This window comes from Triticum urartu, chromosome 7 (genome assembly GCF_003073215.2).
Source record: "Triticum urartu cultivar G1812 chromosome 7, Tu2.1, whole genome shotgun sequence".
Taxonomy (NCBI): Eukaryota; Viridiplantae; Streptophyta; class Magnoliopsida; order Poales; family Poaceae; genus Triticum; species Triticum urartu.
Window position 1 is genome coordinate 360,920,717 of NC_053028.1, and position 19,242 is coordinate 360,939,958.

Below are 19,242 nucleotides of genomic sequence, written 5' to 3' on the forward strand. Positions count from 1 at the left end.
TGCAAGCATTCAATAAACAGGAGAAGACAAGGCAATATGGGCTCTTTTGTTAGATCAACAATTATGCATATAAGAGCTACTTCAATAATTTAATCATGGTCTTCTCCTATCGACCCCCAAAGAAAAGAAAAGAAATAAAACTATTTACACGGGAAAGCTCCCAACAAGCATAAGAAGAACAGGAAATATTTTTGAGTTTTCTTTTTAATTGCTACTACAAGCATGGAAATTAAAACTAGTTAAAAGCTACAACTAATTTTTTGGTTTTTCTTAAGGTTTATTAAACACACAAGAAGAAAGCATAAAAAGGAAATAAACTAGCATGGATGATACAATGAAAAAGTATGAGGACCGACATCTAGCAATGAGTGTGTGAACATAAATGTAATGTCGGTGGGAGATACGTACTCCCCCAAGCTTACGCTTTTGGCCTAAGTTGGTCTATGTCCACGGCTGGCCTGGCGGATATCCCTAATAGTAGTTGGGGTCGTACTGCAATGCAGCGGCTATCGCCTCCTAAGCTGCAGTGTGGAGACGAGCAGCCTCCGCTCTCCTCTCGTACTCATCTGCCTCCTCTCTGGTAATAATATATCTTCCTTTTGCCTGATGATCAAAGAAGGCAGGAGTAGGGAGAGTAATACGGACAGCACGCCGTCTGTCAAAGATTAGTCGATACTGGAGAGGTGATTCATTCCTCTCAACAAACTGGTGGTGAACCATAGCATTAAAGTCTAAGTAAGCAGGGCGTAATTCAATATCATCTTCGCGTATGGCCACACCAAGAAAATTAGCTATGCGGGTTGCATAAATTCCACCAAAGAAATCTCCATTAAATCTATTAAGATGCAACCTACGTGCAACAATGGCTCCCAAATTATAAAGATTTGTCTCCTAACACAGCACTCCTAAGAATACTGAGGTCAGGAACACACATATGACATGCTTCATCTTTACCATTAATGCATCTACCTATGAAGAGAGCAAAATAATGTATAGGAGGAAAGTGAATGCTCCCTATGGTAGCTTGTGTTATATCTCTAGATTCCCCCACAGTTATACTAGCAAGAAAATCTCTAAATTCAGATTTGCAAGGATCCCTGATACTACCCCATTATGGAAGTTTGCAAGCAGTGGTAAAATCCTCTAAGTCTATAGTGTAAGAATTTTCATAGAGATCAAACAGGACAGTTGGAGAATTACGTGAAGATGAAAATTCAAACCTTCTCACAAAGGAACTAGTGAGATGGTGATACTGGCTGCACTTCTCTTCCTCGAAGCTCACAAGATCAGCGTTACGCAAATATGCGTTAAATTCTTCCTTCATTCCCGCTCGATCCATAAAGTTCTTAGAAGGCCATTCACAAGGACGCACTTGAGCGTCTCTTGGTGGCTCTTCATCAACATCACGCATTGCAAGCCTGGGTCCTTGCTTTCTTGAAGAACCACCTTGGAACATTTTCCTAAGCATATTTCTTCCTCTGAAAAATTCTGAAATTTTTTAGTAACTTCAAAATAAAAGTAAACCAAACTCAATAATATTGATAGCAACTACTCCTACAAGTGCCTAGAGCCTATATCATGCATCAAAACTACTTGGAACCATATAAATTTGACATGCAAGCTCAAGAACATGGTCACCTAGGCAGCACAAATTTGCAATGAATAAAGCACTAGAACAAAAACTTATTGGACCAATGGAGGAGTCACATACCAAGGAACAATCTCCCCAAGCACTTTTGTGAGAGGTGCTTTGAGCAAGGAGATCGAAAATGGCAGCAAAACGAGCTTGGACTCGGGTTTGAGCTGGTTATTCATGTTTGTCGGAGGAAGAAGGAGTGTGTGGGTGAAAGGATAAGTGGAGGAGGGCCACCATGGGCCCACGAGGCAGGGGGGCGCGCCCAGGGGGTAGGGCGCGCCCCTGACCCTCTGGCCAGGTGCCAGCTCCTCCTGCTCTGTTCTCAGTGCCAAATATTCTCAAATATTCTAGAAAAAATCATATTTAAATTTCAGGGCATTTGGAGAACTTTTATTTTCGGGGTATTTTTATATTGCACGGATAATTAGATAACAGACAGAAAAATATTTATTTTTATTTTATTTAATATAAATAACAGAAAGTAAAAGTGGGGTACAGAAGGTTGTGCCTTCTAGTTTCATCCATCTCATGCTCATCAAAAGGAATCCACTAACAAGGTTGATCAGGTCTTGTTAACAAACTCATTTCGAATAACATGGAACCGGAGAAATTTCGAATAACACTATGTTACCTCAACGGGGATATGCACATCCCCAATAATAAGAATATCATATTTCTTCTTGACAGTAGGAAGAGGAAATTCAAAACCTCCAAATATAATCGATGGAATTTTTCCAATAGAATTGATACTGTGGACTTGAGGTTGTTTCCTCGAAAAGTGTATCGTATGCTCATTACCATTAACATGAAAAGTGACATTGCCTTTAGTGCAATCAATAACAGCCCCTGCAGTGTTCAAAAAGGGTCTTCCAAGAATAATAGACATACTATCGTCCTCGGGAATATCAAGAATAACAAAGTCTATTAAAATAGTAACGTTTGCAACTACAACAGGTACATCCTCACAAATACCGATAGGTACAACAGTTGATTTATCAGCCATTTGCAAAGATGTTTCAGTAGGTGTCAACTTATTCAAATCAAGTCTACGATATAAAGAGAGAGGCATAACACTAACACCGGCTCCAAGATCACATAAAGCAGTTTTAACATAGTTTCTTTTAATGGAGCATGGTATAGTGGGTACTCCTGGGTCTCCAAGTTTCTTTGGTATTCCACCCTAAAAAGTATAATTAGCAAGCATGGTGGAAATTTCAGCTTCCGGTATCTTTCTTTTATTAGTAACAATATCTTTCATATACTTATCATAAGGATTCATTTTGAGCATATCAGTTAATCGCATACGCACAAAAGATAGGTCTAATCATTTCAGCAAAATGCTCAAAATCCTCATCATCCTTTTTCTTGGATGGTTTGGGAGGAAAAGGCATGGGTTTCTAAACCCAAGGATCTCTTTCTTTACCATGTTTCCTAGCAACAAAGTCTTTCTTATCATAACGTTGATTCTTTGATTGTGGGTTATCAAGATCAACAGCAGGTTCAATTTCTATATCATTATCATTACTAGGTTGAGCATCATCATGAACATTTTTATTATCATTATCACTAGTTTCAGGTTCATTACCAGATTGTGTTTCAGCATCAGAAATAGAAATATCATTTGGATTCTCAGGTGTTTCAGTAATAGGTTCACTCGAAGCATGCAAAGTCCAACCAATTTTCTTTTTCTTCCTTTTAGAAGGACTAGGTGCATCTATATTATTTCTCTGAGAATCTTGCTCAATTCTCTTAGGGTGGCCTTCAAGATACAAAGGTTCCTGAGTCATTCTACCAGTTCTAGTAGCCACTCTAACAGCATAATCATTATTCTTACTATTCAATTCATTGAGCAAATCATTTTGATCTTTAAGTACTTGTTCTACTTGAGTGGTAACCATAGAAGCATGTTTACTAATAAGTTTAAGTTCACCTTTAACATTAGCCATATAATCACCTAAGTGTCCAAGAATATTTGAATTGTATTTCAATTGTCTACCAAAATAAGCGTTGAAGTCTTCTTGCTTAAACATAAATTTATCAAACTCATCTAAGCATGGGCTAGCAAATTTAGTAAATGGGATTTTAGCTTTATCATATCTATAGAGAGAATTTACCTTTACTGCATGTGTCGGGTTATCAGGACCATGAGTTTCTTCAATAAGTAATGGATTAGGATCATATGTTTATTCAATAGGAGGTAAATTAAGACCATGTATTTCTTCAATAGGAGGTAAATTCTTAACATCTTCAGCTTCAATACCTTTTTCTTTCATAGATTTCTTTGCCTCTTGCATATCTTCAGGACTGAGAAATAGAATACCCCTCTTCTTCGGAGTTGGTTTAGGAATAGGCTGAGGAATTGCCTCAGGAGGTGTCCAATTATTTTCATTTGTCAACATATTATTCAATAGAATTTCAGCTTCATCCGGTGTTCTTTCCCTGAAAACAGAACCAGCACAACTATCCAGGTAATATCTGGAAGCATCGGTTAGTCCATTATAAAAGATATCAAGTATTTCATTTTTCTTAAGAGGATGATTAGGCAAAGCATTAAGTAACTTGAGAAGCCTCCCCCAAGCTTGTGGGAGACTCTCTTCTTCAAGTTGCACAAAATTATATATATCCCTCAAAGCAGCTTGTTTCTTATGAGCTGGGAAATATTTAGCAGAGAAGTAATAAATCATATCCTGGGGACTACGCACACAACCAGGATCAAGAGAATTAAACCATATCTTAGCATCACCCTTTAATGAGAACGGAAATATTTTAAGGATATAAAAGTAGCGAGTTCTCTCATCATTAGTGAATAGGGTAGCTATATCATTTAATTTAGTAAGATGTGCCACAACAGTTTCAGATTCATAGCCATGAAAAGGATCAGATTCAACCAAAGTAATTATATCAAGATCAACAGAGAATTCATAATCCTTATCGGTAACACAGATAGGTGAAGTAGCAAAAGCAGGGTCAGGTTTCATTCTAGCATTTAGTGATTTCTGATTCCATTTAGCTAATAACCTCTTAAGTTTGTATCTATCTTTGCAAGCTAAAATAGCTAAAGAAGATTCCTTATCAAAAACATAACCCTCAGGAATAACAGGCAAGTCTTCATCATTAATTTCATCAGTATTATCAGATTCAATATTTTCATTCTCTCTAGCCCTAGCAAGTTGTTCATCAAGAAGTTCATCAAGTGGCATAGTAGTATAAAGCATAGAAGTAGTTTCATCATAAGTATCATGCATAGCAGAAGTGGCATCATCAATAACATGCGACATATCAGAACGAATAGCAGAAGCAGGTTTAGGTGTCGCAAGCTTACTCATAACAGAAGGTGAATCAAGTGCAGAGCTAGAAGGCAGTTCCTTACCTCCCCTCGTAGTTGAGGGATAAATCTTGGTTTTTAGATCTCTCAAGTTCTTCATAATGATAAGCAGATATAAATCCCAAGTGACTCAAAGAATAGAGCTATGCTCCCCAGCAACGGCGCCAGAAAATAGTCTTGATAACCCACAAGTATAGGGGATCGCAACAGTTTTCGAGGGTAGAGTATTCAACCCAAATTTATTGATTCGACACAAGGGGAACCAAAGAATATTCTCAAGTATTAGCAGCCGAGTTCTCAATTCAACCACACCTGGAAACTTAATATCTGCAGCAAAGTGTTTAGTAGCAAAGTAATATGATAGTAGTGGTAACGGTAGCAAAAGGTAATAATAGCGAAAGTAATGTTTTTGGTATTTTGTAGTGATGATAGCAATAGCAACGGAAAAGTAAATAAGCGGAGAACAATATATGGAAAGCTCGTAGGCAATGGATCAGTGATGGAGAATTATGCCGGATGCGGTTCATCATGTAACAGTCATAACCTAGGGTGACACAGAACTAGCTCCAGTTCATTGATATAATGTAGGCATGTATTCCGAATATAGTCATACGTGCTTATGGAAAATAACTTGCATGACATCTTTTGTCCTACCCTCCCGTGGCAGCGGGGTCCTTACGGAAACTAAGGGATATTAAGGCCTCCTTTTAATAGAGTACCGGAACAAAGCATTAGCACATAGTGAATACATGAACTCCTCAAACTACGGTCATCACCGGTAAGTATCCCGATTATTGTCACTTCGGGGTTAACGGATCATAACACATAATAGGTGACTATAGACTTTCAAGATAGGATCTAAAACTCTCATATATTGATGAAACCATAATAGGTTCAGATCTGAAATCATGGCACTCGGGCCCTAATGACAAGCATTAAGCATAGCAAAGTCATAGCAACATCAATCTCAGAACATAGTGGATACTAGGGATCAAACCCTAACAAACTAACTCGATTACATGATAGATCCCATCCAACCCATCACCGTCCAGTAAGCCTACGATGAAATTACTCACGCACGGCGGTGAGCATCATGAAATTGGTGATGGAGGATGGTTGATGATGATGATGGCGACGGATTCCCCTCTCCGGAGCCCCGAACGGACTCCAGATCAGCCCTCCCGAGAGGTTTTAGGGCTTGGCGGTGGCTCCGTATTGTAAAACGCGATGAATCCTTCTCTCTGATTTTTTTCTCCCCGAAACAAGATATATAGAGTTGGAGTTGGAGTCGGAGGAGCTCCAGGGCGCCCACGAGGTAGGGGCGCGCCCCCACCCTCGTGGACAGGTGGTGGCCCCCCTGGCCTTCATCTTTTGTAGGTATTTTTTATATTTTCCAAAAAGTTGCTCCGTGAAGTTTCAGGTCATTCCGAGAACTTTTGTTTTTGCACATAAATAACACCATGGTAATTCTACTGAAAACAACGTTAGTCCGGGTTAGTTCCATTCTAATCATGCAAGTTAGAGTCCAAAACAAGGACAAAAGTGTTTGGAAAAGTAGATACAACGGAGACGTATCAATATGTCCTGAGTAAACTGAAGAAATATACATATCAATACCCCTATAGTAAAACATCTGACAAAAACAGAACAAGGATTATACAAAAATGGATAAATATTGTTAAGTAATGAGCAAATACACATACAAATCCCTATTGTTAACTTCTGACAAAACCAAATAAAAATTATAGACAAACTATTAATAAAACCAAACTATAGATTCGGTACATGGGATTCAAAATGAGACCTACAAAAAGAAGAAAACAAAAAGAATAGAAACACATACCCATGATTCCTCCAAGTCCCCAACCGTCTGGCGACAAACATAGGGTGCACGAAACCCATGGTTGATGTACGGCAGACATGAAAGTTGCCCATGGCGCTGACTCTCGGTGAGCTCCAAACCAGATTCGTACACACAGCCCTCAGCTATGCGCGCCATGTTTGCGAGACATCCGTATGAACAATCCTCCATGGGAAACACAGGAAAAAGGAAGAAAACAACAGAGAGAAGAGGGAGGAACCTAGATCTAATTCTGGAAGAAGGAAGAAAAAGGAGGGGGGACTAAAGCCACACACCACACATAGATGGACAAAATTTATAGCCAGGAAGACTCGTAGATTATAAAAATAATAAATAGGTAGGTGGGCAGCCAGTTGGTAAAAAATAGTTATTATACAAGTCATACAACATTGACTGCAAAATAGTTAAACTTCAGATAAAGCAGCAGTTCAAATAATTGTTGGACATCACATACGGCAGTAGTTCAAAGCGCACATACCAAACATATGTAGATAAAAAAACTCATTCAGAAGTAGATAGTTGAATTCATTTAGTCATTCAACCATCTGCACTCTCAGACCACAATCTTAAAAACATAAAAATTCAATACTTCAGTCATAATGATCAAAGAAACGACGCCATTTGGCCCTGGTGGATGGATGTGGACCGTGGCCGCTGTCAGCCTAGCCCAACTAATGATCTGTATATGGTTCCTTCCCCTGCTGTCTGGGAAAAGTAGCTCCAGTTCATTGGATTTGCATGTATCCATCACCTCGCGGGCAAGGCGTCTGTTGAACTCTGCCTCCACTTCCTCCTCGGCAGCACATTGTGCCCTCTGCCTACGCCTGCGCCTCCTCCTCCTCCTCCACTCTGCTACTGCAGCCCTCACATCGATGGCATCCCCCTCCTCCTCTGTGACCTCTCCCAGCTCAGGATCCATCTGGCTTTTCTTTGGTGGCAGCTAGTGGAACAAAAGTGACAGAGGGCAAGGGCTTTATATTCAAAGTGCACATGGTTGGGTAGGCAGCCAATAGAAACTACTTACTCCGATGTCAACGCACAATAATACAACTTTGACATGAAGTAGTCCAACTACACATACGGCAGCCATTCAAATAACAGTGAAAAACATGGAACTTAATTACAGAGTTTGACCAGATTATAAGAAATCGTAGGCTATAGTCAGCCACCATACACCACCTCTGCCAATGACCAAATCACATGGGAATCATGGGTAGAAACAACCCAAGAAGCAAAATTGACAACACAAATCTATTCATACAATCCTCAAGTATCTCCCTGCAACGCCAATTCGAAAATAAAACATCAGAAAAAGAAGAACACATTTGCATGGAGGCCAAGGCCAACGACCAAGAACACCAAAACTCCTAATCAGAAATTATAGTCAAAGAATCTCCAAAAACTCTCACCCACCGATCATTCTGACAACCCAACAACACATAAAACAACAAGAGGATGTAAGATCACGACTACGAACACCACGGTAAACAGCAACGCCCGCAACACCTCCGCAGCCAAATACCCACGCCGTCACCTCCGGTGACTTGAAATCAGAAAACACGACCAGGTCAGCGCGCGCATGTGCAGAACCCCATACATGTCTCCTCTGGCAACGAGTAGCCCGCAGCACCGTGCCAGAAAACCCCCGGAAGCTCCCCCTTGAATCGCATGTTTCCGTCCGTCGAAAATGCAGGAAGGTCAGTTCAGGTGGCAAACCATGTTAGTCCAACCTGTCAACTTCATCAGTTCAAGTAGGGTAACGGAATAATTTCTATTACGCGAAGCAGAATAGCCCAGATGTGTGTGTGTATGTGTGTGTGTATATTATTTATATGTACTGTCCTCTACAACATTCCCTTATAGCTATGTCTTCAAGTTGCCATTTTCTGCGCTAAGTGAATGTGATCGGACCTTAACCCCTTCCGTGCTTATCTCTCTAATTCTCTCTGTCTCTTCATATGCATTCTATTGACACGTGTCGATTTTCTTCACTGTGTCCTTGTCAGTTGAAGATATAGAGACAAACATTTAAACTACTTTTATTATCTCTATCATTTTTGCCTGAATACCGAAGAAGCCGGAACGACCACCCGACAAACCAGAAACTTGTGGGGTTGTGGCACAACATTTAAGCTGTTGCATGCATGCCATGTGTCCTTCAGATGTGAACCGCCAGGGGCACCTGAGTAGTTACACTACACCGTCCCACTTCCTTATAAATACACAACCCCTCACAGTCATTATTTCCTACTCCCCTAACCGTCCCGCACAAACCCTAGCGCCATTGCTAGCTTTCATCATCGCTGGAGACGAAGCGCTTCGCTGCCGCGACCTCTCCGTCGTCGTTGTCGCACCGATCGCAGATTGTCCTCCCTCTGCCCCTGCCGTAGGTGTCTTCCGCTGCCAAGTTAGGGCACGGAAGATTGGACTGCTCGGCCTCCTTCCATAACTCCTCTAGCAGTCTTGTTTGTTCTTGAACGGTAATTAAAAGCCTATTTTTACTGCATGTTTGATTCGCTGAAACTTCATATGTCTTCAGAAAGATGTTTCTTCACTTCCAAATCTGGATCTTTACTTCTATGCATCTCATACCTCGCAAGTACTTTCACTTATGCTTCACAATTAGTTAGATTCCTCACTTGTACTTATTCATGGATTCATACAAATCTGGAACCAACTCACATCTATAAGTGAATGTCTTAGCGCTATGAGGTCAATGTCTTCAAACAGATTTATCTTCAAAATCCTCTATGAATGCGTATGACCTCTTCCCCTTCCCTCGCATCTATAATGTTGTCACAAGTACATGTCCATGGGAGAGTCCCTTGGTTCTCATAGTCTGCATTCATTTGCAAAGTTCTTATAGGAGCATATTAAATCTCCTGAAGCTAGTTCTTATCTGACCAGTCACCTGAAGCCAAACACTGTTGTGAAGCCCTTCAGTCTGAAGCCAATGGCTAGTGGAAAATTAGCAAAGAAGGGTGGCGGGCAGTGCCATGATAACACTGCTTTGGACTTGCCACCAGATCTATATGAGATGTACAAATCTGACCCTAAAGAAACCTATGGTGAGCGCAAGACTAGAGTTCAATGGATTCATAGATATTGGGCAGAGCAATGGTTTCTATATCATTTTGTGACTCCAGAATATGCAAACAAGAATGCTGTGAGGCCACCCTGGGGGGATATTGTACATAGGAAGCTTCACCCCAAGACCAAGGCTGAAGCCATTGCAAGAGGGTTCTTTCCTTGAATGGTCCGTGGCCCAATGCCTGAGAATGCTGACCCATCAAGTCTTTGATGGTGTCATGAAGATGGTCTGTTTGAAGCCAATCTTCAGTTTGCAAATGTTTCAGTAGTTCAAAACAAGAAGGATCGTGGGATTGACTTCAACGCAAGTCCAGCTGCTCCAAGTCCAGATGGCAGTCTCAAAGCTGAGCCAAATCGCATTGGCCCCTTTGAGGATTTTGACTCTTTTCTGGCACATTGTGCCACTCAAATGGGCCACTGTTGAAGAAGCTGTTATGTAAGATGAACATACTTAAGTTCCAGAGCCCTCGAAGCCTGTGAAGAAGTCTAAGGCTTCAAAGTCTTCTACTGCTCCAAAGGCTTCAAGAGTGAAGCCATTGAAATCTGTACCGCCTGAATCCAGTGTGCAGTCTGAAGACTTGTCTCGCACCTCCAAGAAGCCCAAGAAAATCTCTAGGCAAGGCTTCACTCCTACAAGCATCCTACAAAAATGAAGAGGGAGTCATTGATCTGTCTAGTGATGAAGATCTTGCTGATGATGCCCTGGAGATGTTAATCAAGAGCAAACAGGAGGCTGAAATCTTCAAAGATTTGCCTCTCTTTGATGCCGACATTCTCAACAACTTCATCGATGAATGGTCCGAAGATACAACTCTCACCATTGATGATCTGCAGCTGCCAATTGACATCAGCGTCACATTCCAGGGCTGCAGAGACAAAGAGCTTGCTATTGCTCAGAAAGTCATTGAGTAGAAGAACAAGATTGATCGTGAGAAAGCTCTCCTCAAGAAGCACATGGACAAGCTTAGTGTCATTGATGTGCAAAACTTGCAGAAGATGATGGCAAATCTGAAGGCTGAATTACATAAGCGTCGCGATAAAGCCAAAGGCTCCGGAGAGCGCCTGATGTACTATGCTGAGAAATGTGTACAAGCTCACAATGAAGTTGTGAAGAGAAAGGCCCATGGGCGTCCAGGCATTGACCCCCGATTGGCCGCAGGGAAGAAGAAGCCCATGCAAGATGAAGCCGAAGCTCCAAGGCAGGAACGACCAACCATTGTCTTCCCTGCCAGCATGACTGGCTGGAGCCAAAGGTCCCATCAGCTATGACCTCGAGTACCTGCCCCGCACCATCTATCACATTCTGAGGCATACTCTATGGACAATCAAAGGGCATTCTCCTCACGACAAGATTGAAGGCGCTATGAAGACTGTAACACCCTCGATGCGACTATATCTCCCACGTGTCGAGGCACGACTTAGAGGCATAATCGCATTGAAGGCATATGTCGCAAGTTAGGCAATCTTCACAACATCCCATGTAATATATATGTAATAAAAGGGGAGATAACATAGTTGGCTTACACTCGCCACGTCAATCAAGGTACATAAATAACATTACATCATCCAAACACTCATGGCCCAACTACGGCGCCAAAATAAAAGATAACCCAACATGCGACACGGTCCCGATCACCCCCAACTGGGCACCACTACTGATCATCAGGAAAGGAAACATAGTAACGTTGAGAGTCCTCGTCGAACTCCCACTTGAGCTCGAGCGCGTCACCTGGAGTGGAATCATCAGGCCCTACATCTGGTGTAATAGTAATCTGTGAGCCACAGCGACTCAGCAATCTTGCACCCTCGCGATCAAGACTATTTAAGCTTATAGGTAAGGCAAGGTAAATATGTGGAGCTGCAGCAAGCGACTAGCAAATATGGTGGCTATCCTGTTTGCAAAAGAGAGCGAGAAGTGGAGGCAAAGCGCGAACGCATAACTAGATGGGAAATCCTGCGGAAAACATTACTCCAACACCGTGTCCACTTCCCGGACTCCGCCGAGAAGAGGCCATCACGGTAACACACTCAGTTGATTCATTTTAATTAAGTTAAGGTTCAAGTTATCCACAACCGGACATTAACAAATTCCCATATGCCCATAACCGCGGGCACGGCTTTCGAAAGTTCAAATCCCTGCAGGGGAGTCCCAACTTAGCCCATGACAAGCTCTCACGGTCAACGAAGGAATAGACCTCCTCCCGAGACGTTCTGATCAGACTCGGTATCCCGGTTCTTCAAGACAACTCCGACAATGGTAAAACAAGTCCAGCAACACCACCCGCTGTGCCGACAAATCCCGATAGGAGCTACACATATCTCGTTCTCAGGGCACACAGGATAAGCTAAGCGTACAGGAGCCAACGTAACCCAAGTTGCCAAGGGACAGCCCCGCACGGTGCTCTAGGTTGGACCAACACTCAGAGGAGCACTGGCCCGGGGGGGTTTAAAATAAGATGACCCTTGAGTCCGCGAAACCCAAGGGAAAAGGCTAGGTGGCAAAAGGTAAAACCAAGGTTGGGCATTGCTGGAGGAGTTTTATTCAAGGTGGACTGTCAAGGGGTTCCCATTATAACCCAACCGCGTAAGGAACGCAAAATCCGGGAACATAACACCGATATGACGGAAACTAGGGCGGCAAGAGTGGAACAAAACACTAGGCGAGAGGCCGAGCCTTCCACCCTTTACCAAGTATATAGATGCATTAAGGTAACAAGATAATATAATGATATCCCAACAAGTAAATAATGTTCCAACAAGGAACGGCCTCCAATCTTCACCTGCAACTAGCAACGCTATAAGAGGGGCTGAGCAAAGCGGTAACATAGCCAATCAACGGTTTGCTAGGACATGGTGGGTTAGAGGTTTGACATGGCAATTTGGGAGGCTTGAAAGCAAGTGGTAGGCATCATAGCATTGGCATAGCAAAAGAGCGAGCATCTAGCAAAGCAAAGATAGTAGTGATTTCGAGGGTATGATCATCTTGCCTGCAAAGTTGTCAGAGTTGACTGGATCCTCGAAAGCAAACTCAACGGGCTCCTCGTTAGTGAACTCGTCTCCCGGCTCTACCCAAACAAGACAAACAAGCAAACGGAACACAATCAACCACGTGCAAGGATCAAACAATATGATGCAAGGAAGGTATGCTATGCGGGATGCGATGCGGGATGCATATGCAAGATGTGACAAGGAATGCATGAACTTGGCCTCAACTTGGGAATCCAAGTGTTCCACTGGAAAGATGACATGAAATCGCTTGAAAACGATATGAAGAACGACGGAATCGGAGTTACGGTTTGGAAATGGCAAGCGATTCAAATATGACACCGGTCTGCGATTTACAGCAAGTCGCCATCTAAATGCAACAAGATGAACATGCTACAACACCCAAACATGGCATCAAAATACATGGAAGGTATGCATTCAAGATGCTTAACAAAAGTCTATCACTGAGCTATGGCCAATTCATCCATTAACAGGTTCAAACCAGCATGGCAAAAATGCATATGGTAAACAGATCTCAGACTTATGGAAATTAACACTTGTCTGGAATTTCAGATCAGGTAGCACTCTTCGGAGCAGCAAAACTACATGCTATAGGACCTTAACATGGCAAAGTCAAGCATGGCATGGAGCTACTCAAAGAGCTTAACAAAAGTCCCTTAGTGACCTTGAGCCAAAAGGGATCAGAAAATACAATTGCAAGCATGTGAACATGGCAAAAACATAACCAGTTCTCAGACTTAGTGAAAACTGGAGCATGCTGAAAACAGATATCAAGTAGGCATGTTTACGAGCTCGATGCACTCACTACGGAGCAAGTCATAACAAGCTAAGCATACACCCATCAAGAATACACAAAATGCAGGCTAGACATGGCAAGAACAATAGCATAGCATGCACGGATCAACTACAACATCACCGGCAAAATCGCTAACAAGTAGACAATCTGCCCAGATTCACGAAGTAGCAAAAGTAGAGCTCGATTTGACTCAAGATAGGGTTCTCCATAATTTCAAACAAAGACATGGATGGATAGAGAACTACAAGATTAACAGAACATCCTTACTGATCATCCTCAAAAGAGGCACGGATCACTAGGAAACAACATGAACATATGGCCATATGAGATAAACAGCTCAAGGACTTGGTGGAAATGAAGTCCCTGAAATCAGCTTTACCAAGTGCCTCACTTTGCAAGCTTGTGCTAGTCACCACACACATCACAAAAATACATGGGTTGCACCTCTGGAAAGATGGCAAAACCCTTAACAAAACATATGTAGAGCTCATGGGCATATCATGCACACATTAATCATGGCAAAAATGACAAATATCTAAATGGAGTAGCAGATCTGACAAATATCTCAAGTAGCCCTCTTCTAACAGCATTTTGGGCATCAATATGAACTCCAATTTAAATGATGCAATGGAATGAAATGATGCACTCTCTGAGATGAACATTTTGATATGATATACGCCCAAAACAGAGCTACGGATGTGGAGTTACGGCATGATGAAGTTGCAAGAAAAATATGCAGACTTAGGGGAAAACGGAGTCAACCCCTAGGGTTTCACTGTAGCATCCGAATCCATATCTGGGCACGCACGCGGTTCGAGGATGGCCGGGGAGCTTGACGGAGTTCGTCGCCGGACTTGGCGAGGCACGCCGGCCGGAGGAGAGGAGGACGACGGGGCGGCGTGGTGCGGTGGCGGCGGAGGGCCTCGGCGGCGCGGGGCGACGAGGAGGGCCGGAGACGGGCGGTGGCAGCGACCGGAGAACTACGGCAGCGGGGCGGCGAAGTTTCGGCGATGGCGCGCGGCGGTGCCGGCAGCCGGGCGCGAGGGAGAGGCGGCGCGTGCGGGATGGAGGCGGCGGGGCGACGTGGGCCGCGGGGGCCCCGAGCGGGCTCGGCGGGCCGCGGGCGCTGAGGCGGCGATGTGGGGCGCCGCTCGCCACGTGGCGCGCCCCGGTTGGCGGCGGCGATGTGTCCGGAGGAGGCGGACGGACGTGTCCGGCGCGCAGATGAGGAGCGGGGCTAGGTTTAGGGTGGTTTGGATCCGGAATTTCGGGGAGGGGATATTTATAGAGGTAGGAGGAGCTAGGAAGCTCCAAATGAGGTGCGGTTTTCGGCCACGCGATCGTGATCGAACGCTCTAGATGATGGAGATGGTTTTAGTGGGTTTTGGGCCAAAATGGAGGGGTGTTGGGCTGCAACACACACGAGGCCTTTTCGGTCCCTCGGTTAACCGTTGGAGTATCAAACGAAGTCCAAATGGTACGAAACTTGACAGGCGGTCTACCGGTAGTAAACCAAGGCCGCTTGGCAAGTCTCGGTCCAATCCGGAAATGTTTAATCCCCACACACGAAAGAAAGGTAGAAATGACCACCGGAGGAGAACGAAGCGCCGGAATGCAAAACGGACAACGGGGAAAATGCTCGAATGCATGAGAGGAACACGTATGCAAATGCAATGCACATGATGACATGATATGAGATGCATGACAATGACAACAACAACACAGAGACAAAAACCCGAACCCGAGAAAATAAAATAACTTAAAGCCGGAAACGGCAAGAGTTGGAGTACAAATTGGGAAAGTCATATCCGGGGTGTTACAAAGACTTTGGTCTTCTACATCATCAATGGCATCAGGTTCAATACTCAAGACTTGTTCATTCGTCAACTGGTGGCTTCTGGCATTGATTTATTTGGCCTCAGGTTCTATGCTCCATGGGTCATACGGCTAATAAAGATTCACTCCACCATCAATTATCAAGTTTTAGCATGCAACCATGTTGTATTTCTGCCTAAAGTGGATATGTCACAAGCTTCACTCAAGCTCTCGAAGGGATTCATGTGCCAAATCCAACTACTATTGTTGTTGGTCCTCTTGTCGGTCAGTTTCGGCTGCTGCATCATGCCTACACTGATCCAATAGCCAGCATAGTAGCCCAAAGGCCTCAAAAGCATGATCGTGTGCTGAATGATCGAGAGCTTCTTGTTTCACATCATCAAAAGCAGGATAGGAATCATGATTAGATGAAGCGCCAGATGCAAAGTCTCCTAGTTTATGCCAATCGCATTCGCAACCTCACCACCAAGAACTCGTTTGTTGCTCATGAAGCATGTCGGCGCGCCTGGAAGAGCCTAACTCTTTTGTGCTCTGAAGATGAACTTCAAGCATATGGCTTCACTGAACATTTAAAGTTTGACTCTAGGCCTCCACGGTCAGCAAGCTGGCATCCAACACCTTCAATTGAAGACTCTGAGTACTCATCTTCGGCTCCAACTATTGTTGCGTGAGTCATTGATGAAGAGGACGATGCCACTTCACCAGCTATGGCTTCACTGCATCAGGCCCGTCTGCATCGCCCAACTCCACCGTCGACCCTGCTGCCCCAACATCTTCACCAACACTGCATGGAACACATAGACACTCTATGTCTTCACACCTTTTTGGTCATTCCTAACAAAAGGGGGAGAAGCATATGAGTTGATAGTCTTCAAGCGGGTCTATATGGGTCGAGTGCTTATTTTGCTAAGTTTTCCAACTCTCGTTCTTGAACTGTTGTTTTTTTGATTTTTAACACTTAAAACTTAATGGTCGTCCGCCACTTTTGCTGGTACCATTTATTGTGATGATAAATTCCGCACGAAGTCATTCTGCGGACGCCCATTTCTCATTGTGCATGTCATTATCTTCATTACATTTTGTATGAATGATGAATTATCTTCATGAGTTGAAGGATATCTCCACAAAGCAAAACCTGCCATGTGCATTTGCATTCAAAGGCAAATTACTTGTATGCACATCTTCAGGGAGAGCCCTTTCAACTCATGAAGCCAATGACCACGTTCTTTAACTTACACATACATTTATCCCCGTTGATAACTTCAACCAGTTTGTCATCAATCACCAAAAAGGGGGAGATTGTAAGTGCATCTAGTGCCACCCCTAGTTGGTTTTGGAGTATTAACGACAAACATGGTTGAGGGACTAATGTGTTTGTAAGAATTGCAGGATAACACAGGTAGAAGTCCCTCATTGGTTTAGTTTACCTACCAGAGATGACTCCTAAAAATGCATGAAGACATTGAAGACAATGGTGGTTCGTGAAGACATTCACGTTGAAGATAATGATGTATGAACACATTCACTTGAAGTCAATGGAGTGTGAAGGCATGGTTTCTGTCGGGACCCCGATTCTAAGTCACACCGATCTAGCATGTAACACCTCATATCACTTTGCGGCCTCACGCACGGTATTCCCACGGGTGTCGCCTTACCATGGCCCGGGACCGTTTGTGCCTTTCGGCTCACGTATATGATGGTATCGCTAGCATCCATATGACAGAGAACCCGGGCCGACATGGCTAGTCGTGAACCCAAAGGGGCACAGACCTATGGAGACAAGCATACATGAATCACATCGAGCATGTCGGTCAACAGCGTATGAATCCGGGCTGTAGCACTGGGCTAACAGGACTCTGGGGAACCCGGGCTGTAGCAAGCTAGGCAGGACTCCAGAAGTCACCGCGTGACATTTCCCCGAAGGGACAGACATAGGAACGAAGTGGAACACATGCCAGCCAGTCAAGTGTTCTGAGTAGTAGTGCTGGGCTAGCAGGACTCCGGTGAACCGGGCTGTAGCGGACTACGATGGCTCAAGGAAGCACTAGACTACATTTCCCCATAAGAGAGGCTGCCAAGGATAAACAACTAGATTGTCGGATCCCACACATAGCAATACACGTCACATGTACGCATAACACTCCAATCCATTCCCAATGAATCAGACCTGACACAACTCTAAGCAATAGCAGGCATGGCATGGTAGTAACACCACATGGCTCAATCAACTCCTACACATGCTAGTGGGTTTCAACTATTTACTGTGGCAATGACAGGTCATGCAGAGGAATGGGTTCAACTACCGCAGCATGAAGTAGCAGTTGAATCATTGTTGTCCTAATGCAATAAAAGAGAGCAGGAGCGAGAGAGTGGGATTGTATCGAAATGAACAAGGGGGGTTGCTTGCCTGGTAGATCAACAGGGGGGCACTGCTCCTCAGACAGGTACTCTCGAACACTCTCCGGAGCAGGACCTATCGAGAAGGAACGGTGTCGGAAATCAATACACCAACATATGCAACAATATGATGCATGAACATGGCATGTAGATGTGATGTTGTTTGAGCTAATGCAGCTAGCATTCAATTGGATGAAGTCCATTTGAACCAAGAATTCAAATGCAACTCCAAGTTAAGTCTTTATAAATGCCATTTATATGTTTTCACCTATACAGCAAGTATAAGTTGGTTTGTCATGCATGAAAATGGTACAGATGGATAGATTGCATTTTTCTGATAATTTTTCATATATAAATTATTTCAATCTGAGTTACGGTTGAATTCCTATGAATTTTTGAAGTTTATATCATTTTCTCGAATTTCCTGATTTATTTTTAAACCAGAAAAATGATATATTGCGTCAGCATGATAGCAGCATTGCGCCAGCAGGTCAAAGGCGGCTGACCAGGTCAAACCTGACGTGTGGGGTCCACACGTCAGTGTCTGTGGCTAATCCTAAATTAAATTAAACCTAAACTGGTTTAGTTAATGGGGTTGGGCCCACACGTCAGTGACCCAATTAGTTAACAGGATGTAATTAGTTGTTTAACTAATCCTAAATTAGAAATTAGCAGGGCTGGGCCCCACATGTCATTGACTCAGGCGGGGTCCAGCCGGGGTCAAAGTGGAACCCACCGGCGGCTTGACGCCGGCGAGGCCCAAGACGGCGGCGCGGCTCGGAAAACCGCTACAGGGCCTCGTTCGAAGCGCGTTTGGGTGCGTTGGAAAGCTCTTGCTCCCGCGCGTCGAACGGTGCAGGTGTTGGGTCGTGGGGAGGCCGAAGCTCGCCGGAGTGGAGCCGCGGCAGTTGCCGGAGTTCGGGCGTGGGTGCGGGCAGCATTGCGGTGCACGGCAGGGGCTGTGGTTGGCGGCGTGGGCTTGCTGGGGGGCTGCTGAGCGTGTTGGAGTGCGCGACCGTGAGCTGCGGTGGCCAGGACGACGGCAGCGGCATGAACGGCGGCGAGGAGCTACGGCCGTGGTGGCAGACAGGGATAGAGGGCGCCGGAGGAGCAGAGGAGAGGGGGGTTCGACGGCAGGGCTCACAGCGGACTCGGGGACGTCGTCGGAGCGCTCGGGGGAGGCTGGAGTCGGTGGGGCGGCGATGGGGATCCACAGCAGCCGGAGGCGAAGATGGTGACGGCTCCACGGGGCGCTCCGGCTTGCGTGGCTCGGCGGAGAGCCTCAGAGCGAGGAG